Below are 26,113 nucleotides of genomic sequence, written 5' to 3'. Positions count from 1 at the left end.
AAAGTTACACAATACCAAGGAAACAGACTCTGGGAAACACACACACAAAACCTTGCATGCACCAGGACCCAGGAGAAAGGAGCAGTGACCCTCCAAGAGACTGCCCCAGACTTGCCCATGAGTGTCCAGGAGTCTCTATGGAGGTGTGGGTCAGCAGTGGCCTGCTGCAGGATTCAGACAATTTTAAAGGAGGTTGCATTTACCTTCATTACCTCCACCATAGTTTGGCCCCAGGTCAAACACAGGGAGGGGACATAGCCCTGCACATCAACAGAAAACTGGATTAAAGATTTACTGAGCAAGGCCCTGCCCATCAGAATAAGACCCATTTTCCCCCTCAGTCACTCTCTCCCATCAGGAAGCTTCCATAAGCCTTCCATATCCTTCTCCATCAGAGGACAGACAGAATGAAAACCACATACACAGAAAACAAACCAAACTGATCACATGGACCACAACCTTGTCTAACTCAATGAAACTATGAGCCATGCCATATAGGGCCACCCAAGACGTACGGGTCATGGTGGAGAGTTCTACAAGACAAGGGCCACTGGAGAAGGCAATGGCAAACCACTTCAGTATCCTTAAATTGAGGACCCCATGAATAATATGAAAAAGCAAAAAGATGGGAAACTGAAAGATGAACTCCACAGGTCAGTACATGCCTAATATGCTACTGGAGATCAGTGGAAAAAGAAATTCAGAAAGATGAAGAGATAGAGCCAAAGCAAAATCAATACCCAATTGTGGATATGACTGGTGATGAAAATACTAATCGTGTAAAGAACAATATTGCATACAAACCAGGAATTTAGGTCCATGAAAAAGGCAAATTGGAAGTGTTCAAACAGGAGATGGTAAGAGTGAACATAACATTTTAGGAATCAGTGAACTAAAATGGACTGGAATGGGTGAATTTAACACATATGACCATTATGTCTACTACTGGGGGCAAGAATCCCTTAGAAGAAATGGAGTAGGCCTCATGGTCAACAAAAAAGTCCTAAATGTAGTACTTGGATGCAATGCCCAAAACGACAGAATGATCTTTGCTCAATTCCAAGGCAAACCATTCAATATTACAGTAACAAAGTAGGGTATCAAGTCTATACCCTGACCAGTAATGCTGAAGAAGCTGAAGTTGAAAGGTTCTATGAAGACCTGCAAGACCTTCTAGAACTAACACCCAAAAAAGATGCCCTTTTCATTATAGGGGACTGGAATGCAAAAGGAGGAAGTCAAGATATACCTGGTGTAACAGGCAAATTTGGCCTTGGAGTACAAAATGAAGCAGGGCAAAGGCTAACAGGTTTTTGCCAAGAGAATGCACTGGTCATAGCAAACACCCTCCTCCAACAATACAAGAGAAGACGCTACACATGGACATCACCAGATGGTCCACACCGAAATCAGACTGATTACATTCTTTGCAGCCAAAGAAGTAGAAGCTCTATACAGTCAGCCAAAACAAGACCAGGAGCTGACTGTGGCTCAGATCATGAACCCCTTGTTGGCAAATTCAGACTTAAATTGAAAAAAGTAGGGAAACTCACTAGACCATTCATGTATGACCTAAATCAAATCCCTTACAATACACAGTGGAAATGACAAATAAATTCAAGGGATTAGATCTGATAGACAGAGTGCCTGAAGAACTATGGATGGACACTTCTGACATTCTACAGGAGGCAGCAATCAAGATCAACTCCAAGAAAAAGAAATACAAAAAGGCAACCATGTTGAGAAATAGCTGAGAAAAGAAGAGAAGCTAAAGACAAAGGAGAAAAAGATATACCCATTTGAACACAGAATTCCAAAGAACAGCAAGAAGCTATAAGAAAGCCTTCCTCCATGATCATTGCAAAGAAATAGAGGAAAACAATAGAAATGATAGACTAGAGACTTCTTCTGGAAAATTAGAGATACAAGAGAACATTTCATTCAAAGATGGGCATAATAAAGGACAGAAATGGTATGGACCTAACAGAAGCAGAAGACATTAAGAAGAGGCAGTAAGAATACACAGAAGAACTATACAAAAAAGATTCATGAGTCAGATAACCACGATGATGTGATCAATCACCTACAGCCAGACATCCTAGAATGCAAAGTCAAGTGGGCCTTAGGAAGCATCACCATGAACAAAGTTAGTGGAGGTGATGGAATTTCAGTTGAGCTAGTTCAAATCCTAAAAGATGATGCTGTGAAAGTGCCGCACTCAATATGCCAGCAAATTTGGAAAACTCAGCAGTGGCCACAGAACTGGAAAATGTCAGTTGTCATTCCAGTCCCAAGAAAGGCAATGTCAAAGAATGTTCCAACTACCACAAAATTGCATTCATTTCACATGCTACAACGTAATGCTCAAAATTCTCCCCGCCAGGCTTCAGCAGTATATAAACCGTGAACTTCCAGATGTTCAAGCCGGATTTAGAAAAGGAAGAGGAACCAAAGATAAAATTTCCAACATCCATTGGATTATCAAAAAAGCAACAGAGTTCCCAAAAAAAATCTACTTCTGCTTTATTGACTACACCAAATCCTTTGACTGTGTGGATCACCATAAACTGTGGAAAATTATTAAAGAAATGGGATATCAGATCACCTGACCTGCCTCCTGAGAAATCTATATGCAGATCAAGAAGCAACAGTTAGAACTGGACATGGAACAACCTACTGGTTCCAAATCGAGAAAGGAGTACATCAAAGCTGTATATTGTCACTCTAATTATTTAACTTATGCATGGAGTACATCATGCAAAATGCTGGGCTGGATGAAGCACAAGCTGGAATCAAGATTGCTGGGAGAAATATCAATAACCTCAGATACACAGATGAGATGATACCACTCCTCTGGCAGAAAGCAGAGAACTAAAGAGCCTCTTGATGAAAGTAAAAGAGGAGAGTGAAAAAGCTGGCTTACAATTCAACATTCAGAAAATGAATATCATGGCATCTGGTCCCATCACTTCATGCCAAATAAATGGGAAAAAATGGAAACAGTGACAAACTTCATTTTGGGGGCTCCAAATCACTACAGATGGTGACTGAAGCCATGAAATTAAAAGACCCTTGCTCCTTGGAAGAAAAGCTATGACCAATCTAGACAGCATATTTAAAAAGCAGAGACATAATTTCACCAACAAAAGTCTATCTAGTCAAAGCTATGGTGTTTCCAGTAGTCATGTATGGATGTGAGAGTTGGACTATAAAGAAAGCTGAGCACTGAAGAATTGATGCTTTTGAACTGTGGTGTTGGAGAAGACTCTTGAGAGTCCCTTGGACTGCAAGGAGATCCGAGAAGTCTGCCCTAAAGGAAATCAGTCCTGAATATTCATTGGAAGGACTGATGCTAAAGCTGAAACTCCAAAACTTTGGCCACTTGATGCAGAGAACTGAGTCATTTGAAAAGACCCTGATGCTGGAAAAGGTTGAAGGCAGGAGGAGTAGGGGTCGACAGAGGATGAAATGGTTGGATGACATCACTGACTCGATGGACATGAGTCTGAGTAAGCTCTGGGAGTTGGTGATAGCCAGGGAAGCCTGGCATGCTGCAGTCCACAGGCTCAAAATTGTCGGACATGACTGAACTACTGAACTGATCTCAACTGAACTGCTCAACCTACAGTTGCTGTTCTATAACTGGGGAAACAGTGGCTGACTTTATTTTAGGGGGCTCCAAAATCACTGCAGATGGTGATTGCAGCCATGAAATTAAAAGAAGCTTACTCCTTGGAAGGAAAGTTATGACCAACCTAGACAGCATATTAAAACACAAAGACATTACTTTGTCAACAAAGCTCCATCTAGTCAAGGCTATGGTTTTTCTAGTAGTCTTGTATGGATGTGAGAGTGCTGAAGAATTGATGCTTTTGAACTGTGCTATTGGAGAAGACTCATGAGAGTCCCTTGGACTGCAAGGAGATCCAACCAGTCCATCCTAAAGGAGATCAGTCCTGGGTGTTCATTGGAAGGACTGATGCTGAAGCTGAAACTCCAGTACTTTGGCCACCTGATGCAAAGAGCTAACTCATTTGAAAAGACCCTGATGCTGGGAAAGATTGCAGGTAGAAGGAGAAGGGGATGACAGAGGATGAGATGATTTGATGCCATCACTGACTCAATGGATTGAGTATGGATAAACTCCATGAGTTGGTGATGGACAGGGAGGCCTGGCATGCTGCAGTTCATGGGGTCACAAAGAGTCGGACGCGATTGAGCAACTGAACTGAACTGAGTATTAAATTGCATGCTTAAACTACTGACTTTTAAAAGTTAAATGTGAATATGAAGCTGTTAAATGTTGGAATCATAGAATATTTGAACAGAAGAGGACTTTGAAGATTAACCGATTTGACTTATCCACTTTACAAATGAATAAACTGAGAAATTTAATGATTGCAACATATGCGCTTTATTCTATCTTAGTGAAAGACATAACTAGAGAAGTTAAGGGCTCTATACAAGGTTGCAAAGGTTTATATCAGGAAGTTACAGTTCCACTCAAATTTATCTGACTCTAAAACCAATAGCCTGCTCAGGATGCTATTCTGCCTTTTGTAACAATAATCAGTTGCAAGCTGATTCCCATGCATGCAAGAACAGAGAGCACTTGAGAAAAGATACAAAAGAAAAACAAAGTCTGAAATTGTATAATATGGGCCTTCATGGAGCAGATAGGGAAAGGCTCTGTCGAAGTGCCATTTTCAAAGTGCTCAAAATACTTCAGTCAAATATATGGTGACCGTGTGCCAAAGGTTTGTTTAACTCATTAATGGAACCAGCAGGATGGTAAGCCTGACTCAAAGAGCATTTTCAGAACAGGGTTTATATAGTCAGGAAAGTAGTGATGAAACAAATTAGATAAAATTAGATTTTTAATATTTGTAACACAATAAAACCATAGTCTCTAGGTTCAATTAGTTTCTACTGGCAAAAATCATTTGTAAATTATCAGTCATCTAACTATACAAAGTTCTGGCCCTAATCAATAATAAATAGTAAATCAAAGGATTTTCCTCTAAAGAATTAGATAAGCCTTTGTTAAACCTATTAGGGAATGCTCTAAAATGATTGTGAAATGGCATGCAGTCATCCTTTTGCCTTGTTTCCAAGTTTTGAAACCATTTCATAGTAGCCTTCTTTGCTCAGGGGGAGAGATGGCTGAAGAGAGAAATACAGCCTATCTGTGGACCAGAATGAACAGTGGACCCCAAACTAGAGAAAAGTGTAATTACTTGGAGAAAGCTCAGTGGTTCATCAGTTTTTAAAAAATGACAACTCAGTCTTCTTCAGTCACAAATAGCTTAGTTCAGTTTTCCTTACCACACACAGCAAGAAAAAAAGAAAAAATGAGGCCAAAAGCCTGAACCAATCAAGCTAACCAGTTACTTGCATTTATTCAGAAGGAACATATCTGACCCAATTATGTCAACCTAGACACTACCCAGTCAGCCCCTCAGGAAGGCATAATTCAGTAAAAGCAGTTCTACAGAAAACCAATAATACAATCTGAGATTCTGTTTTTTGATGGAAAGACAATCCATGAGGAGTTAGGTTTCTGCATAAATGAATTTAAGCACAGCCGCCTACCCTCCCAGTACTCCTCAGAGTGTAGCTATGTGGCAGCTGTGGGTTTAAGGTCATGCAGCTTGACCAGCACTTGAGGGAGAGTTATTTCTTGATGCCAGTTGCATACAGAGCCAAACATACTAATGATGAACTGTGCTGGGGATGGAGTTGACCTCCTCATAAAACCTGAGGAGCTAAACAAGAATAGGGACATAAATATATAGAGATCATACTACCTCTTCCCAGAGATGATCCTCAGAAGCAACCTCATGTACATGCCTGATATACAATGGAACAGAGTCAATTGGACTCTACCACCTGGTAAAAAAAAGAGTTCTGGCATCTCAATCCTGTTCTGAGGGTAATTAGTTTTTTTCTAACTCAGTTTCCATTTTGCTTCTTGCCTCAAAATCTATTCCTGTACTGAACAGTCTCGGCTTTTGATTTTGATTCCTAAACGAGGTCCTTGGCAGATTTAATTTGCATGCTTTAAAATCACAAACCTTGAAAGAATGAAAAGTGATATTTTTCTTTTACTTCAGCTAAGACAGAGTTGGAGCTTTCTGAACACAACATAAACTGCAAAATTAAATAAAATTCACAAAACCATACCAAAGAACATTTATAAGTGTAGTCAATTTCTGATGTAACTTAAATAAGCTAAAAGTAGTATTGTTCATGGGAATTAAAATTCTTTGTCCTTTTTCTTATATTTACCTGGGGAACCATATCTGGAAAAATAAAACAAATCACCTTTGCTCCATCCTTAGAATATTTCTCCTTCCCTGATTCCTTTTTGACTTCCTATTCATTTTCCATAGCATGGGCTTTCAAAGAGGTCCCAGTGAAGATTTTCCTTTCTTCCCTCTATTTCTAAGTCAATGCACTCAAAGGAAGCATCAGATTCCTCGCTTTATTGTCATCAGTTTACTCATATTATTGTCCATACTACATCTTAGAGGAAAAACAGAAGTAAATGCTAACTTCCTAAACAGGTAACTATTCAACAGCTATTTCCAGACTAATGTACCTCTCTATACTACCAGTGGAATTGAGCCCAATAATAGTAATTGCTTCTGAAAAGCAGACTGACAGAAATCTGCTTTAGCTTCTCAGTGACTTCTTATTGTCAATGAGTGTTCTTTCTCTAGGAAAGATGGATACCTATTTTTAAAAGCATACACAACAAAGGCTAAGGAATCTGGGGAAATGAGATCACTGATCAAGATCCATTAGTGCCCTAGTAAACTCTGAACGCTGATTGGCAATAAATACAGTAGCAAGCTTGAAACTTGATAGAATAGGACACAGGCCAATCACGGATAGCCATACATGACTTGAATTTGAGGGCAACGTAATGCAGTATAACTTGAGGGATAAATAATGCTCCCAGCTTGTATACTGAATTTTTTAAAAATCCGCATATAGTCTCTTTTCCTCCTGGATTTTTTTTTTTTTTCTGTCTTAGGAGAAGGGCACTCAAAGCTGCTGCTCTGGGATAACACAGAGATGGGGTCGGGAGGGAGGTGGGAAGGGGGTTCAGAATGGAGAGACACATGTGCACCCATGGCTGAGTCATGTTGATGTATGGCAAAAATCACCACAATATTGTAAAGTAATTATCCTCCAATTAAAACAAGTCAATTAATTTTTAAAAAAGAAAAAACAATATATACTTGAAAGAAATCTCAGAATATTCAGTTATTTTAAAACACAAGAATAAATCTCTCCAAAATGTATAAGGTGAGAGGAAAAAACAGCTGAAATCTCTTAGAAAATCTCTTTGTAATTTAGCAATAAACTGACCAAAAAAGCAAAAATTAGGATAAAGAAAGTAATGAAAGACATTAAACAGGAAACAATTTAAAATTATGTTCAAGATCCAGCTTCTAAGGATATCCATGATTCCTAGTTTTACATTTGTTTTATTCCTGTATTTTAAAATGTCTTGGTTGTATTCGGGGAAAAAAAAAAAAAAAACTGTTGCATATGTAGGCTTCTGATTTTGCTATTGCCCAGATTAGCACTAAGTATATGAATTAAAAGATTAGTCTATACTTCAAAAAAAAGAAAAAAAGTATACTTTATCTTAAAGAAAACAGAGCCTCCTGCTCTGTTTACTTCAGAGTACTTATACAGAAAATTTTTTTAATTGCTTTGAAGAAACAATTCTTGTTCTCGTCTTCTTTCTTGCTATACTGGCTGATGACCCACTTCTTCCTTAACACTGCGTCCAGTCACTATTGTCTCACTGGAGATTTTGCCAGCTGGAGAATCCTCAGAGAGTCTCTAAGCTAGGATTACTACTGTTTGGTTCTCCCTACACTAACATCCATAGAGAGGCCTAGACCACATACTTCCCCCTAAAATCTTGCCTTTTTTGTTTCTTAAGCTATTTTTTAAAGCTCTGGATATCATTTATTAAGTTTATGAAATTGCAGACTCCCCAATTTCTAATATCTTTTCTTGCTGCAGCAAGATCTAATTCTGTTTTTAATAATGTCCCATTTCTCAGTAAGTTTCTCTCTTTCATGCAGTCTCAGATGAGGGTTTTTTTCATTTTGTCTTATTTTTAACTTCAACTTGCCCCCTAGAGAGCAACACCTTTATTAACTCTGAGTATCTTTGTCCATTTTCCTTTATCTTTCCCATAATCCTTAGTGTACATTGTTTAAGTTTTCCTTGTAATCAAATACCAAAAAGTATTCCTCAGCTCAAGTAGAAGGGACAATTTATTGAAAGGGCCCTGGAGTATCTCAATTGAAGGAAGAATTGAGCACTCAAGACAGGAAGTTAGGAAACCAGGGCAGCTGAAGGTAAAATGGCAGCTGGGACCTTCTTTTTAATTATCATGTTTCAGGTCAAATAGAAAAATGAGACACTGTGCAACTGATAAAGCATATTTGGAGGAAAAAAAGGCTAAAAAATGGAATTCACAATATGATCCCAGTTTTGGGAAAAAAAAAAAAGGTATAGTGTTATCACAAATGAACAACATAGAGAATAATGATTTTATTAGCACTCTATTTTGTTGTGAAATAAGCCCATCATATTTATTTCACATGTGAGTACAATTTGAAGATAGGGAGTTGTCAGGTTTGAGCAGCTGTTATGTGCTGACTTATTGATGTTATCATTCTATATCATGAAAGGTTTTGTTGTCAAGGTACACGGTCATGATTAAAGAGCTTCCCTGGTGGCTCAGATGGTAAAGAATCTGCCTGCAATGCAGGGGACCTGGTTCAATCCCTGGATCAGGAAGATCCCCTGGAGAAGGAAATGGCAACCCATTCTAGTACTCTTGCCTGGAAAACTCCATGGACAGAAGAACCTAGTGGGCTACAGTCCCAGGGGTTAGCAAAGAGTTGAACATGACTGAGCGACAAACACTGCACTTTTCTTTTCACTTTCATTCAGTTCAATTCAGTCGCTCAGTTGTGTCTGATTCTTTGTGACCCCATGGACTGCAGCACACCAGGCTTCCCCTTCATTACCAACCACCAAACTCATGTCCATCAAGTCAGTGATGCCATCCAACCATCTCATCTTCTGTTGCCCTCTTCTCCTCCTGCCTCCAATCTTTCCCAGCATCAGACTCTTTTCCAGTGAGTCAGTTCTTCACATCAGGTGGCCAAAGTACTTGAGTTTCAGCTTCAGCATCAGTCCTTCCAGTGTATATTCAGGCTTGATTTCCTTTAGGATTGAGTGGTTTGTTCTCCTTTCAGTCCAAGGGACTCTCAAGAGTCTTCTCCAACACCACAGTTCAGAAGCATCAATTCTTCAGTGTTCAGCTTTCTTTATAATCCAACTCTCACATCTATACACTGCTACTGGTAAAACCATAGCTTTGAGTAGATGGACCTTTGTTGGCAAAGTAATGTTTCTGCTTTTTAATATGCTGTCTAGGTTGGTCATAGCTTTTCTTCCAAGGAGCAAGGGTCTTTCAATTTCATGGCTGCAGTCACCATCTACAGTGATTTTGGCGCCCAAGAAAATAAAGTCAGCCACTGTTTCCACTGTTTCCCCATCTATTTGCCATGAGTGATGGGACTGGATGCCATGATCTTCATTTTTTGAATGTTGAGTTTTAAGCCAGCTTTTTCACTCTCCTCTTTCAATTTCATCAAGAGGCTCTTCCATTCCTCTTCACTTTCTGCCTCTTCACTTTCATTATATTTATCTATTTAGAAATGAATATGTATCATTTTATAATTTTAGAAGTTTGAAAGTAAACCATCTTTCTGTCATGGGATTATGAAAAAGTAGCCTCTTAGAAAATCTTGTTCATCATAACCATCCATTGTGTTTCTTAACAATGGTGGCGATGAGCCAGTGTTCTCCTAGAAAGACTCATTGACACTGCAACTTGTGCATTTCCTGAAATTGGCATAAACTTCACTGCCCAAGGAAAACCCAGTCTCTTTCCTTTTCCTGGGTCTCCTACGGCAGAAAAAAACTGACTTCTTCAATGTTCTAGTTCCCTCTATTATTCTACTACCCTTTCCATGCAGTTCCTACAGGAACTCAGTTCTGGAAGACTCCGTTCTTTCTCCAACAGTGTTTTGTTGGATCATGAAGACAGGGGGTGTTATTGCTTTTCATGGGACAAGAAAGGGAATTATGACTGTCTCAACAGGAAAATAAAATTTTATGGTGGGTAATATTGGTTAGGGAACAGCATAAAGAAGAAACAGCACTCAGTTTTGAATGCAATTCAAATATGTTGCCAGGGAGAAGACATTCTCAGTCTGTACTAAGATAAAAAGGATGTAGACAGTATATACAAAATAATTCCATTTGAAAAGTATATTTTTTCAATTCCATTTGAAAAGTATAAAAAAATACTTTAGGGTTTGAATAACCCTAAATATTTTAGTTGTTGTTGATTAGTGTTTCTAGCCTTTTTTTTTCTTTCTGTAAATAAACGTGGTATTTGACACATTAAAACTGTAAAAAGATAACTGCAGGTAGGTTACATATTGGCAAGAAGACACGACATACACACAAATACCCTGCTGTATCTTCTCAATTTACCAAGCCAGGATTTCTGAAGTCATGGAAGTGAAATAACTGCATAGAGCAGAAACAGATGCATCTAACCTTGGCCTGGGTTTTCCCTCACTCCTGAGTTCCCTACAGGGTACGCAGATGGCCTGCAGCATTGCTGGCCAGAGAGATTCCTAACAGAGCTGGGAAAAAATAAAAAAAGTTAAATTCTTACTGTGCCACTGTCACACTTGATGTGACTCTGATCATTAGTCTGGTCCTAAGACACGGTCCAGAAATCCATTTCCCCCAGTAACACTGACACTGAATCCAAAAGCTCCCTTAAGTTCATTGCAGCCACTTATAAATATGCATAGCACCTTTAAACTTGCCATTATCCTAATCAATCTAAGTGTTCCGTTAACCTCGGAATAGGTGTACAATACTATCCTAGATAAAAGGTTATCTAAATTATCCTAGATAACACTACTATCTAGATACATTATCCTAGATAAAATGGGGTGGGGGCCAATAACTTTGCCAGGTACCCCTCCATAAAACCTTGTCTCAGCTTTTAGGGGTTTTAGACTGGGTAATCTTTACTACCCACGGTGAGATCCCAGGATTCCTCGTACCTGGCGTGTCTTCTGACTTGACTCTTCTCTTCAGTGCTTCATTCCCTTTGTACTCTTCTAAACTGTCAAGTGGCTCCAGCAGGACTTTGAAAATTCATCATGCCCCTGGAAGACAGAGCAGCCCTTGCCTTAACGCACCATCAATTGACAATGTTACGCTTTCACCTGAGGATAAGTGCAAGGTAGTGATTGGCTGGAGACAGAACATGGCTGCCCATTCATTACTGAAAAAATATCTTGACTAATTCATAGTGGTTGAACACAATGAAAGTTGTTAGGTACCTCAAAAGTGACGCCACTAAAGTATAGCTTTTTGCCTTGAAAAAATTTTTGATGTGAACAATACGATTCCCCTAATGTAAAATAGTGAGTTATTATTACCTTTTATCCATCTGTGTTTTCTACTTTTTCTTAAATAAACCTTTATTCCTCCCACCATTTTGAAAATCTGAAAGATAATACCATACATTTGAAAGTGAACGTGATATCAGTGCTGCCATTAGCTAACATTGGTTATTTCTAAATAACCTTATTAAACATATGACTATTTTTGCAGTGCTTGGAGCATACACCCTTCCTCAGGAAATGAATGGCACCATCCGTACCAGATGCTGTGGGGACCAGGGCAAGGAATGAACTCATGACTCTGCCATGTGCTTATATAAAATATCTTGCTTTTCCTCCTTTTTAAAAACTACCATGGCTTCAGTAACCTTCACCACTAAACAGAAACCCCCTACTCCCTTTTTATTTCTCTTTCCTAATGCAGCAAGATCTACTCCTCACTTCCACGCAAAATGTCTGCATGTCCCTTTAGGTGAGACCGATGCTTTCTGCATTGTTTGATCCTAGGATAAAATAAGTGGAAGTGCCTGCTCTGAACTAGAAACAAAAGTGTTCCCTCTGTGTTTTCTCCCAAGGAAAAAAAAAAATCTTAATATGATTAAATTTGTTTACAGCAGAACATAAATAAAAAACATTACCTCATTAACAGATAATTCTAACCAGACGCCTCTGAAATATATTCCTAGCTCATTGATTACAGGGAAAAGCAGAACACAAACTATAGTCATCAAAAAAGTGATTTCATGTTTTTTAAAAAGAAATACTAATAATGCTATCTAATCTATGTGGAAATGAATTAACTTCGTCTATTTCTTTTTTAATTTTTAATTGGAGGATACTTGCTTTACATTCTTGTGTTAGTTTCTGTCATACAACAACACGAATCAGTCATAAGTGATATATTCTCTGTATTGCTCTTCATCCTGTGCACAGCACCAAATGCCTCACTGTTCGCACTGTCCACACTGTTCGCTGAACCCAGGGTAGGCAAGAGGCTGGAAGGAGACTCAAGGAGCCATAGGAACCGCAGACACATTTATTCTCTTCTGCTGGATGCAGCCAGCTATCAGCTCAGTTCAGTCGCTCAGTTGTGTCCGACTGTTTGCGACCCCATGAATTGCAGCACGCCAGGCCTCCCTGTCCATCACCAACTCCTGGAGTTCACTCAGACTCACATCCATCGAGTCCGTGATGCCATCCAGCCATCTCATCCTCTGTTGTCCCCTTCTCCTCCTGCCCCCAATCCCTCCCAGCATCAGAGTCTTTTCCAATGAGTCAAGTCTTCTCATGAGGTGGCCAAAGTACTGGAGTTTCAGCTTCAGCATCATTCCTTCCAAAAAATCCCAGGGCTGATCTTCAGGATGGACTGGTTGGATCTCCTTGCAGCCAGCTATAGCAGCAGACATAACATAACACAACATAACCGCACACAACCTCTCTGCTGGCAGACGCAGCAGCCGTAGCAGTAAACGTGTTATATTCTCTCCCTCGTGGTGGACCCATCGGACACAGCCGTGACCCAGCAGTAACGCTGCTGCTGTTTAAGGTGGAGGTCATGCGGACAGCACAAACTAGTCCTGACTAAGTTGGTACCTCATGACGCACATACATAGTGCTCTAAATAATCTCAGCTGTTACACAGTCAGTATTTACAAAACGTGGAGCAAGAGAGCCGAAACCTGCCATCTTGACTAATTTGCTCTCTCCCCAACCCTCCCTCTTGAGCTTCCTCACACCACCCCTACTCCAACCCTCTAGGTCACCACAGAGCACCAGGCTGAGTTCCTTGTGTTACACAGCAACCTCCCACTAGCTATCTATTTTACACTCAGTAATGCGTTATATTTCAGTGCTGCCATCTCAATTCATCCCACCCTCTCATTCCCTCTCTGTGTCCACAAGTCCATTCTTTATATCTGGGTCGCTATTCCTGCCCTGCAAATAGATTCAGCAGTACCATTTTTCTAGATCCCATACATATACGTTAATATGCAAAATTTGTTTTTCTCTTTCTGATTTACTTCACTTGGTATAACAGGTTCTAGGTTTGTCCACTTCAGTTCAACTGACTCAGTTCCATTCTTTTTTATGGCTGAGTAATATTTCATTGCATATAAGTGCCACATCTTCTTTAACCATTTGTCTATAGACGGACATCTAAGTTGCTTCTCCGTCCTGGCTATTGTACATACTGCCAAAATGAACACTGGGGAATATGTATATTTTTGAATTATTGCTTTCTCAGGGTATATGCCCAGTTGTGGGATTTCTGGGTCATAAAAATCTACAAATAATAAATGTTGGAGACAATGTGGAGAAAAGGGAATCCTCCTGCACTTTTGGTGGGAATATAAATTGATCCAGCCACTATGGAGAACAGTACAGAGATTCCTTTGAAACTAGGAATAAAACTACTGTATACACTCTTATTTATTGATTTTACAGTAGCAAAGCTGGGGATGGGGAGGAAAAAAGCCAAATTCTTGCTGTACCACTGACTTTCATACACTGGCATAAACCATCATTCACACACACAAAAAAAATACTGATCCATGAATTTTAAAAATTAATTAGTAGACTTTATAAAACAGTCTTCAGTTCAGTTCATTTCAGTCACTCAGTCGTGTCCAACTCATTGTGATCCCATGAATCGCAGCACGCCAGGCCTCCCTGTCCATCACCAACTCCTGGAGTTCACTCAGACTCACATCCATCGGGTCCGTGATGCCATCCAGCCATCTCATCCTCTGTTGTTCCCTTCTCTTCCTGCCCTCAATCCCTCCCAGCATCAGAGTCTTTTCCAATGAGTCATCTCTTCGCATGAGGTGGCCAAAGTACTGGAGTTTCAGCTTCAGCATCAGTCCTCCCAAAGAAACCCCAGGGTTGATCTCCTTCAGAATGGACTGGTTGGATCTCCTGGCAGTCCAAGAGACTCTCAAGAGTCTTCTCCAACACCACAGTTCAAAAGCCTCAATTCTTTGGCACTCAGCTTTCTTCACAGTCCAACTCTCACATCCATACATGATCACTGGAAAAACCATAGCCTTGACTAGACGGACATTTGTTGGCAAAGTACTGTCTCTGCTTTTGAATATGCTATCTAGGTTGGTTATAACTTTTCTTCCAAGGAGTAAGCGTCTTTTAATTTCATGGCTGCAATCACCATCTGCAGTGATTGTGGTGCCCCAAAAAATAAAGTCTGACACTGTTTCCACTGTTTCTCCATCTATTTTCCATGAAGTGATGGGACCGGATGCCTTGATCTTAGTTTTCTGAAGGTTGAGCTTTAGGCCAACTTTTTCACTCTCCACTTTCACTTTCATCAAGAGGCTTTTTAGTTCCTCTTCACTTTCTGCCATAAGGGTGGTGTCATCTGCCTATCTGAGGTTGTTGATATTTCTTCTGGCAATCTTGATTCCAGCTTGTGCTTCTTCAAGTCCAGCGTTTCTCATTATGTACTCTGCACAGAAGTTAAATAAGCAGGGTGACAATAAACAGCCTTGACGTACTCCTTTTCCTATTTGGAACCAGTCTGTTATTCCATTTCCAGTTCTAACTGTTGCTTCCTGACCTGCATACCGATTTCTCAAGAGGCAGGTCAGGTGGTCTGGTATTCCCATCTCTTGTAGAACTTTCCACAGTTTATTGTGATCCACATAGCCAAAGGCTTTGGCATAGTCAATAAATCAGAAATACATGTTTTTCTGGAACTCTCTTGCTTTTTCCATGATCCAGCAGATGTTGGCAGTTTGATCTCTGGTTCCTCTGACTTTTCTAAAACTGGCTTGAACATCTGGAAGTTCACGGTTCATGTACTGCTGAAGCCTAGCTTGGAGAATTTTGAGCATTACTTTACTAGCATGTGAGATGAGTGCAATTGTGCGGTAGTTTGAGCATTCTTTGGCATTCCCTTTCTTTGAGATTGGAATGAAAACTGACCTTTTCCAGTCCTGTGGCCACTATTGAGTTTTCCAAATTTGCTGGCATATTGAGTGCAGCACTTTCACAGCATCATCTTTTAGGATTCGAAATAGCTCAAATGGAATTCCATCACCTCCACTAGCTTTGTTCATAGTGATGCTTTCTAAGGCCCACTTGATTTCAGATTCCAGGATGTCTGGCTCTATATAAGTGATCACACAATCATGATTATCTTGGTATTGAAGATCTTTTTTGTACAGCTCTTCTGTGTATTTTTGCCACCTCTTTTTAATATCTTCTGCTTCTGTTGATCCATACCATTTCTGTCCTTGATTGAGCCCATCTTTGCATGAAATGTTCCCTTGGTATCTCTAATTTTCTTGAAGAGATCTCTAGTCTTTCCCATTCTGTTCTTTTCCTCTATTTCTTTGCATTGATCACTGAGGAAGGCTTTCTTATCTCTTCTTGCTATTCTTTGAACTCTTCATTCAGATGCTTATATCTTTTCTTTTCTCCTTTGCTTTTTGCTTCTCTTCTTTTCACAGCTATTTGTAAGGCCTCCCCAGACAGCCATTTTGCCTTTTTGCATTTCTTTTCCATGGTGATGGTCTTGATCCCTGTCTCCTGTACAATGTCACAAACTTCAGTCCATAGTTCATCAGGCACTCTATCTAGCAGATCTAGTCCCTTAAATCTATTTCTCACTTCCACTGTGTATTCATAAGGGATTTGATTTAGGTCATACCTGAATGGTCTAGTGGTTTTCCCTACTTTAATCTTCAATTTAAATCTGAATTTGGCAATAAGGAGTTCATGATCTGAGCCGCAGTCCGCTCCTGGTCTTGTTTCTGTTGACAGTATAGAGCTTCTCCATCTTTGGCTGCAAAGAATATAATCAATCTGATTTTGGTGTTGACTATCTGGTGATATCCATGTGTAGAGTCTTCTTTTGTCTTGTTGGAAGAGGGTGTTTGCTATGACCAGTGCATTTTCTTGGCAAAACCATTAGTCTTTGCCCTGCTTCACTCTGTATTCCAAGACCAAATTTGCCTGTTCCTCCAGGTGGTTCTTTACTTCGTACTTTTGCATTCCAGTCCCCTATAATGAAAAGGACATCTTTTTTGGGTGTTAGTTCTAAAAGTTCTTGTAGGTCTTCATAGGACCGTTCAACTTCAGCTTCTTCAGCTTAGGTTTACAGAAAAAAATGAAAACAAAGAGTTCTCCAATCCTTACATTTTTGTTTAAAGAAATATTCAAACATATCAGCTTCTCCACAAATATATGTTCACATAAAAAGGTTCATAGCAGCATGATTCAGTAAAGCCAAAAAGTGGAAACTACCCAAACACCTGTCAACTGATGAATGGAAAAACAAAAGGAATATTGTTGTCTAGTCACTAATTTGTCTGCCGTTCTTTTGTGACTTTATAAACTGTAGCCTGCCAGGCTCCTCTGTCTGTGGGATTTCCCAGGCAAGAATACTAGAGTGGGTTGCCATTTTCTTCTCTACAGGATCTTCTGACCCGTGGACTGAACCTGCATCTCTTACATTGGCCTATGGACTTTTTAACACTGAGCCACCAAGGAAGCCCAGTATTAGGACTACTGTCACCAATTTATTGAAACCTAACTAATCCCTTTGAATTGCTGTCTCTGTTCCAAGGAACTGCTTCTTTCCCACTCCTGGCATCTCTGCCCCTGAACCTGTGCTTGGAGAGCAAGGGAGGATAGTATCTGTGCTGCATTCTCCAGGATGCCACATTCTCTCTCTAACGAAGCTCAACTTTTCCTTGAGGTTTTGCCACTCTTTTGTGTACTGTTAGCTAGGTATTTAAACTTAATCCCTCTTTAGGTGAACTCAGTTCTTTACTATTGTATGTAATATGTACACTAACATATCACATGCAGAAGTGATACTGTCTGCTGGATCTCAGAGGCATAATAAATGGCAACGACTCATTAGAAGCAGGGAGAAAACTGCCAATTTTGGTAAAAAAAAAATCAGTAGCTGATTAATCTCCATTAGAGTATAAGAGATGGGCATTACATTAATAGCGTGCTTCTATAATCACTTCACAAGAAAAGATGTTCACAGTTTGTTACAAAGGGAAAAAACAGGACACAAACAATATGCACAGTGTGATCCCATTTTTGTACAGAGCTATCTATCTTGCTATCTCTAATTAGTGCCACAGTGAATTATTTTCTTCTTTTGATCTTACCTATTTTCCAGTCTTTGTAAATTGCACATACATGTTTCACATAATTCTTAAAATTCAAAAATAAAATGATACTGACCATATTTCTGAGACATTTGTAATGACTCTAATCTGACAACCCTACACAAACGTTTACTAGGCTGGGACTGGATGTACAACACTTCCTCAGTACTTGCAGGTAGGAGGGAGTCACAACAGGTAGGGAGAGGAGGGAGAAACTAAAATCACACAAGTGGGCTCTGCCCTCTCAGATCTTACGTTCTGACAAATTGATGCTCTGCATCAGAGATGCGGCTGACATCTTAGCAGACTAAACTGCCTGCCCTTGGATTCAGTCATTCTTTTATTAGGGTTTCCCTGGTGGCTCAGATGGTAAAGAATCTCCTACAAAGTGGAAGACCTGGGTTCAGTCCCTGGGTTGGGAATATCCCCTGGAGAAGGAAATGGCAACCCACTCCAGTATTCTTGCCAGAAAATCCCATGGACAGAGGAGCTTGGTGGGTTACAGTCTATGGGGTTGCAAAGAGTTGGTCGCAACTGAGACTAACACTTTCATCTTTTATTTATTTTTAAACATTTATTTGGTTGCACTGGGTGTTAGTTACATCATGTGGGACTTTTTAGTTGTGGCATGTGGGATCTAGTTCCCAGATGAGGGATCAAATCCTTGCCCCCTGCATTAGGAGCTCAGAGTCTTAGCCACTGGACCACCAGGGAGGTCCAAACTTTCATCCTTTTATTCAGTGCAGTTCAGTCACTCAGTCGTGTCCGACTCTTTGTGACCCCATGAACCACAGCACGCCAGGCCTCCCTGTCCATCACAAACACCCAGAGCTTACTCAAACTCATGTCTATCGAGTCGGTGATGCCATCCAACCATCTCATCCTCTGTCGTCCCCTTCTCGTCCCGCCTGCAATCTTTCCCAGCATCAGGGTCTTTTCAAATGAGTCGGTTCTTCGCATCAGGTGGCCAGAATATTGGAGCTTCAGTGTCAGCATCAGTCCTTCCGAGGAATATTCAGGACTGATTTCCTTTAGGATGGGCTGCTTGGATCTCCTTGAAGTCAAAGGGACTCTCAAGAGTCTTCTCCAACCCCACAGTTCAAAAGCATCAATTTGGTGCTCAGCTTTCTTTATAGTCCAACCCTCACATCTATACATGACTACTGGAAAAACCACAGCTTTGACTAGATGGGCCTTTGTTGGCAAAGTAATGTCTCTGCTTTTTAATATGCTGTCTAGGTTGGTCATAGCTTGTCTTCCAGGGAGCAAGTGTCTTTTAATTTCATGCCTGCAGTCACCATCTGCAGTGATTTTGGAGCCCAAGAAAATAAAGTCTACCACCGTTTCCATTGTTTCCCCATCTATCTATTCATCTGTTCTTTTCTTAAGCAACGTTTATTGAATGGTCACTCCTGAGGATATTATTCCTGTCTTTAAGCAGTTCACATGAACACCTATATTTTTTTGCCCACTTTTCATGTGAGCACAAGATATGGCTTGCTCTTCTGGGGTTCCCTGTGCCAACTTCATCTTGCTGTTCATTTATGACTGCCATTAGATCCTGAACAAGCTGCCAAATCTGGATGTGTTGTTAAAGGTAGATCCTGGTAGAGAAACAAGACCCAGAGGAAAAGAAACTCCTTAAAACACATGTCTTAGACATCCCCAGTTCCTCCCCCACACTCACCTTGTCTATGGGGACAGGTGAAAGGATATTAACATCAGTAAGAAAATAGTTTTTACTCATATCCCATACCTGCCCACATGAGATCCCTAATGACTGTCTGACCCCCACCCCCTTGTTACTTCCACACCCCTCATGTCAGGGCTGGCCTCAGGTGAGTTCGAGAATAGGTCTGCATCCGCCCTCCCTGTCTACTGTCCTCCACTGCCCATCAGGTGCTGGGGGCACCTCGATACTGTATGCACCCCTGTGTCCTCTGAGGAAACTCCAGGTTACTAAAAATATGTCAAGACCAACTTTATGTAACTTTAATTTTTAAAACTATGCTGAAGAAGATTTAATATTAGAGAAATTCATAGTGACAATTTTGTACACTGGAAACATATTTAGTATTAAGAAAATAATATTCCAACCTCAATTTGCAAATCTGCTCAAGATAGATTGTATAGGAGGTTTGCTCAAAATAAGGTTCACTCAGGGTTAAAACAGCAAAAGAGCAATCACAGAGAGCTGTAAACCTGTACATGACTCTACTGTAGACCTGCCCTGAGCCATGCTTAGGGGACAAAAGATAAATAAGTCATTCGGGTGATGCTCTCTAAATGTGTCCCTTCGGAATATAATCCACATCTGCGAAGGAGCAGTTTTATGTGTGCATTTAGTGTTTATGCATTTTCTCTACTTGTAGGAGAAACCAGTGGAAACTAAAATGGCAAGGGTCAATTATTCATCTCTCTCCTTCCCACAACATAAAAAATATAATCCCAAAATGACATTTCTCATACAGATTTATCTCACAGACATCCAACAACTTACCCAAACTTGCACAATCCCCAGCCTAAACAGTTTTCTCACTTGCGGCATTTCATTTCTTTGTTGCTCTGAAAAATTGAATTGAATTTTTCCTCGGAAAATAAAATATACTTCCAAACTGAAAGTTTCAGTGTTCAAAGCGGTGCAACTCCTTTGGTATAAAAATGAAATTTAAGAAAATTCAAGACCCTTCTAGGCTGTATTGTTCCTAGAATAACATATCACAAAAGTTTCTCAATATCTTTGATGTCACAAAGCAACTCTAAAACTGCTGTGAATTTGCACATGAGCTAATTACATATGTAAGTGCCTATCAACTGTGAAAAACAACAAAATGGAGTATTTTAATCCCATCAGATATAAAATTGTTGGTGCCAGACCACCAAATTATGAATTGCAGAACAGTAGTTTTACAGCTCTTAGCTAGCCATGCACCTTCAGACTGTCAAGAATTAGAGTAGGAGATGGTATTTGTGAGAGCTTTCCCTCTCACAAATAGGTTGGTCATAGCTTGTCTTCCAAGAAGCAAGTGTCTTTTAATGTCATGCCTGCAGTCACCATCTGCAGTGATTTTGGAGCCCAAGAAAATAAAGTCTGCTACTGCTTCCATTGTTTCCCCTTCTATCCACCCCTGGGAGGGGTGGGGTATCCTTTCCCTGAGGTCCAGTGAAGAATGGCTTCTGAAACTAAATATACCTGCTATGAGTTAGGAAAACATGGTATCGGCATTCCACTCATGACTGAGGAATCTAAAGACTGAGATGCTGGTTGGATTGACCTATAGAGCAGTGCAGTCTCTGGAAACATTTGGGGAGTAACTGAACTCCCATTCATGCTGTGTCAAAGTTGCAGATTTCCTATGGCTCATGAAAGAGAATGAGGGAGCACAATTATAGCTTCCTTAAGATTGTATCCTACAAGTTCTGCTTTTTAGTATGCTAGTTAATATGTGTATATATATGTATGTATGTATATAGATATATAAGTGGTAAGTGTTAGTCCCTCAGTAGTATCCGAAGCTTTGAGACGCTATGGATGGCAGCCCGCCAGGCTCCTCTGTCCATGGACTTCTCCATGCAAGGATACTTGCATTGGTAGCCATTCCTTCTCTAGATATATATATATATATATATATATATATATATATATATATATATGTATATATATCCCTCTAGTCCCCAGGTCTTTTCTGAGACACTCTTCCAGTTGGAATCTATCACAAATAATTAAGGCTTCAATTTTCCTCTAATCCCTGGCTGACCGACTGACTCTCTGAGGCTGAGTTTACTATTGGATAGGACTGGATAGGAGTAGATTGGATTTCACTCCCCCTCTTGAGGACAGAATTCCTCGGCTCTTGCTGTTCTCACCTACCTTACCATAAGAAGGGGCATTCTCCAGCAATCCCACACTCGTGTTTTCCTCTATGTTTATCCCAATACTTTGTCTCTTTACACTTCAGTGGTGGGCTACCTCCTGCTCTAGTATTTGCCCGGAGATAAACTATAGTTCTATGAGTTTGCTCTGGTTAGTAAATAAGTTTCAGAAGCATCTGACAAGGACTTTCTTCTGTTTGATACTCTCCTAGTCTGTTGCTTCATAGATGGGAAGCAGACCATGCATTTCTCCCTGTCAACTTGTTTCCACAGCTGTTTGAGTTCTCCAGACTTTAAGAAACCTTTTCTATGAAATGCTTCCCTTTTTCCAATCTTTTTTCCTCCTATACCTGACTCCTCTATGATGTCCATTTCCCATGGTTGTTTCTTTGCCATTTCCTCAGGGTTAGGTGAGTTTGGATTGCTCTTTGTTTTTCATTTCTACTTGCCTTATTAGCAATCCCATTCCTTTACTATCCAATACGAAATTAACACTTTGCCAGATGGAAGCGTCATTTTCTCTCTCTTTCCCATTGTTTTATGTATTAGCTACGCTTTATTTGTTGCAAGTTATAAATTCCCATATATTAAGAGAAAAGAGAGATTATATTAGTAGGATACAGAGTAATCCCTAAAATTGAAAAGGAATTGAACTACAAAGCCGAGGAAAGAAAAGAGTATGGGCTGCTCTGGGCTCTCAGCAGCAGCTGTTGGGTGTGTCTACCCTAGAGCTCACGAGTATTCAGTGGGTGGGAGGAACTCTATGCGCAGACAATTTCATCACAGAGTTATCTGCAATAGATAGGGGGTGGGGGGTGGAAAGGATCCAAGTGTGCAACAGTCACCCCTACTAGTTAAGTCACTTTTTGCAAATATATAACGAGTTACTGTGAGACCATTTCAAATGTTTATGAAAAGCTCTGTGAAAACATGGGAAATGCTTATGGTAAATATAATGTGGAATGTACTTTATAAAATGTAAAAACCTATGCATAACAAAGCTATCATTTGTGATAAAAGTGGAAAACGTATACACATCATATTTACGTGACTGTATTTAAAGTATCTGTTGAAGGATACACAAAAATTAATCAGTGGTTATCTATTGGGATTAGGGGTAGAACTGAACAGATATCATGCACAAATGGGCAAAATAATTTGTCATATATCTTTTCTTAATTTTTTAACAATAAGACTGTATTACTTTTTCAAAACATCATACATGTATATATATGTGTGTGTGTGTGCATATATATATGCATACATTAATGAAAGGCAATATACCAAGATAGTTAAGAGTAGATAATTTTCTTATTTCCACATGTCATCCAGATATCCTCTAAAGAAAAAAATATATATATTTCTTTGACAAGAGAGGAAGCCAAATATTTTGTCCTTTTCTTTTTTTAAACTAACTCCTCGTCAGACAAGTAGAGTGAATAAAGTTCTAAGAAAGGAGAAGAAAAGTATCATTCGTGGAGTTTCAAAGAAGTGTCAATAACCATGCCAAGGATATCACAAGCTTTTCTCTTGGGCAGCCAAGCCAGAGCATCAGGAAGGACAGAACACTGTTTCCATGAGGCTCTGTCATATACGGCTATAGACTGTGCTCCTCAAACCTGATTATCTGCATCAGTTACTTGGGAACCTGGTCAAAAAGCAGATTCCAGTTCTAAAGATCTAGGGAGGGGGGTAGGGGGGGGTGGGGGCTGTGATTCTGCATTTTCAACAATCTCCCAAGTGATACTGGACACTGCTAACCAGCAGACCATGCTTTTGAGTAGCAAAGTTCTGCTGTCAGTCCTCCTAACTGCTGTAGGAATCTATATAAATACTTCTAATGCAGCTGAGTCCCCACTTGGAACTGGACCTCAGAGCGGCCCACAGGCAGAAATGATTAGCGATATTATTTTACTTAAAACTTTTAATTTAGAGAAAAATAAAAATAAATAAGAGATATCAAACAAAAAGATGTATTTTTATGGCCCTTGAAACGTCTTGTAAAACAGCTTGGTAAAACTTGGCTGCTTTGGAAAGACAAGTACCCTGCCATCCCAGCCTGGACTGGGTCTTTAATAGCACTTAGGTGGAGGAAGAAATTCTCCTTCCCGTGGAATTAGGAGTCCTCCGCAGCCAGATATGGTGCCACTGAGACATTTAGCTTCCAGCCTAAGCTCGGACATTTGGAAGCAGCATTCCTTCGGCCGGTCATTTCCTCCTCCGAGCATCCAGATTCCTCCTCTAAAGTGTGGCAGCTGAGCGGCTGGTGAGAGTGTCTGTGCGGGGACTTCTGAAGCTGATGCAGCTGATTGGACACTGCGGAGGCCTGCCGCGTGTGCACTCTGTCCTCAGAGCCTTCGGGAGGACGGAAGGAGAATAGCACAAGGCTACGCCGGGGGACCTGCGCAAGAGGACGAGGAGAACCCTACAGTTCACGTTAACAATTGGCCAAATGATGTTTAACTATGTGCAGCTGCCAGATTAAGGCAAATTTCAATTACTGTCACCAGCAGAAGAGAGTCATTCCAAAAAGCCAGGCAGGACCTCTGTTTACTCTTCAAACAAATGGTTGGGTTTAGCAAACAAAGCTTTGATTAGAGGCCATTATGGAATATCGGTTATTGCGAGTGTTTAAATTTTTATAGATCTGCTTGAATTTTATTACATAAGCATTCCACGTCTGTGACTAAAACTCAGGGCTTTCATATGCTAAGGCCTGTGATCAAAGCATAAAATGTGATTCTCATTAACACTTCCTCTTGAAATTAATAATTACTACTATTACTTATTAAGTAATCCCTTCTGTGCCAGGTGCTTTACATTGTCTCCATTTACTCTCACAGCAACAGCAATGAGATAGATATTGCTATGCCCATTTTATAAATAAGAAAGCAGACTCAGGAGGTTAATTAACTGGGCAGAGGTTGTATGGTTGGTTGAGCTCGATTTTGAACTCTGCTCTGACTTCTTGGCTCTTAACCTCTAGCTCATTTAAAGCAGAAACAAAGGACAGACGTGAATTTGCCAGCTGTTCATCACTCAGAAATCACCTGGTATTCCACCTATAACTACCACACACACACAGTAAAGTGTGAACTCAATCTGTGAGCAGCCATGCCTGTATCACATACTTGGTGAGAAGAGTCACAGAGTGAGTGACACGTCAGGTACTTTCAGAATATTTGTCAAAGAATGGATAATCTGGTGTACAATCTTTTTATATTATCAGTTTTATACTTCTCTTTTGATCCGTATAGTTAATGTTTCAATATGTATCCAAATAAGTATGTTTGCTGTCGTATGGTAGATATTGGATATCTATGAATTCAGTAATTTCCTGTGCATGCTTAATTTGAGGGTCATAAGTCTGTGCATAGATCTTTTCTGATTGTTTTTTAAATACAAAGTTAACAGACTGATAAATAATCTGTGATTATATTTCATAGGTACCATAGTGACATCTTGTGGGAAAAACATGGTAAGTTGCTACTGGGCATTTCCGAATGCTGCAGAACTACTTTGTCTCCTTATGAAGTGGAAATGCTCATCAGACTCCATTTGATGATAGAAATACAATTTGGTCCTATACAAATTTAAGATAACAGCGTTTCATACCCATTTCCAATACACTGAAAAATAATAAACTCTTTCTGAGTCATGAGCGGTCTAAACTGATGGAGTTGTGGGACATGATACTGAAAGAAACACTGCGTGAGTTTTATAACTGTGGACATTTAAAAAGTTATCTTGTTTCTGTTTTCAAAATGTAAATGAAAATTTCCCCTGGGGATGGTTCAAACTAATTTAATGTAAAAGCAGAGAGTATTAAATTTTCTCCATGATAGAATTCTTATTTCCCCAGGATATCTTTTAAAGGATTCAAAAAATCAAGATGTATTAGCACAAGATTTTCTACCAAGTACAAAGCAAGTAACATTATTTATTGAGTGCTCACTATGTACAAGGTATTATGAAAACTTGCTCTTTTTTTCCCCTTACTAAAACCTATTGCTTTTATCAGCTGGCTAGAGAATGTTTGTTAATGAGGCTAAGGGTTGATTTTATTCACATGGGCATGGGTTTTCTTGTTTTCCTTCCTGGTAGATACAGTTGACCCTAGATAACTAAGAAGGACTGACTCCAGGGCACACACACACACACATACCTTCCCCCACGGATACCAAAATCCACAGATACTCAAGTCCCTTATATAAAATGACAAAGGACAGTTGGCTGTCAATACCTGCAAGTTCAACACTGCAGATCAAAATCCATAGATGGGGAAACTGCAGTTATGGAGGGCTGACTGTAGTATGGCATCGTGGAAAGACAGTGGTCTTTTAAAGCAAATATTGAATGTTTTTCTTTTCTCTCTCTTGAACCAGATCCTAAATACACACACATTTTTTTCTTTACTCTCTTATTTATCAATTATATGTGTGTATTCTTTTACTAGTATCTTTTAATACTATGAGATATTTTTAAAGTTATTACCTTAACCTGGGAAGACAAAGCAAATATTCTATCTTTTTATTATATTTAATCTATATAATGTCAGAA

Source organism: Ovis canadensis, chromosome 15 (assembly GCF_042477335.2).
Source record: "Ovis canadensis isolate MfBH-ARS-UI-01 breed Bighorn chromosome 15, ARS-UI_OviCan_v2, whole genome shotgun sequence".
NCBI classification, from domain to species: Eukaryota; Metazoa; Chordata; class Mammalia; order Artiodactyla; family Bovidae; genus Ovis; species Ovis canadensis.
The sequence above is the reverse complement of the archived record's forward strand: the minus strand, read 5'-3'. Positions refer to the sequence as shown.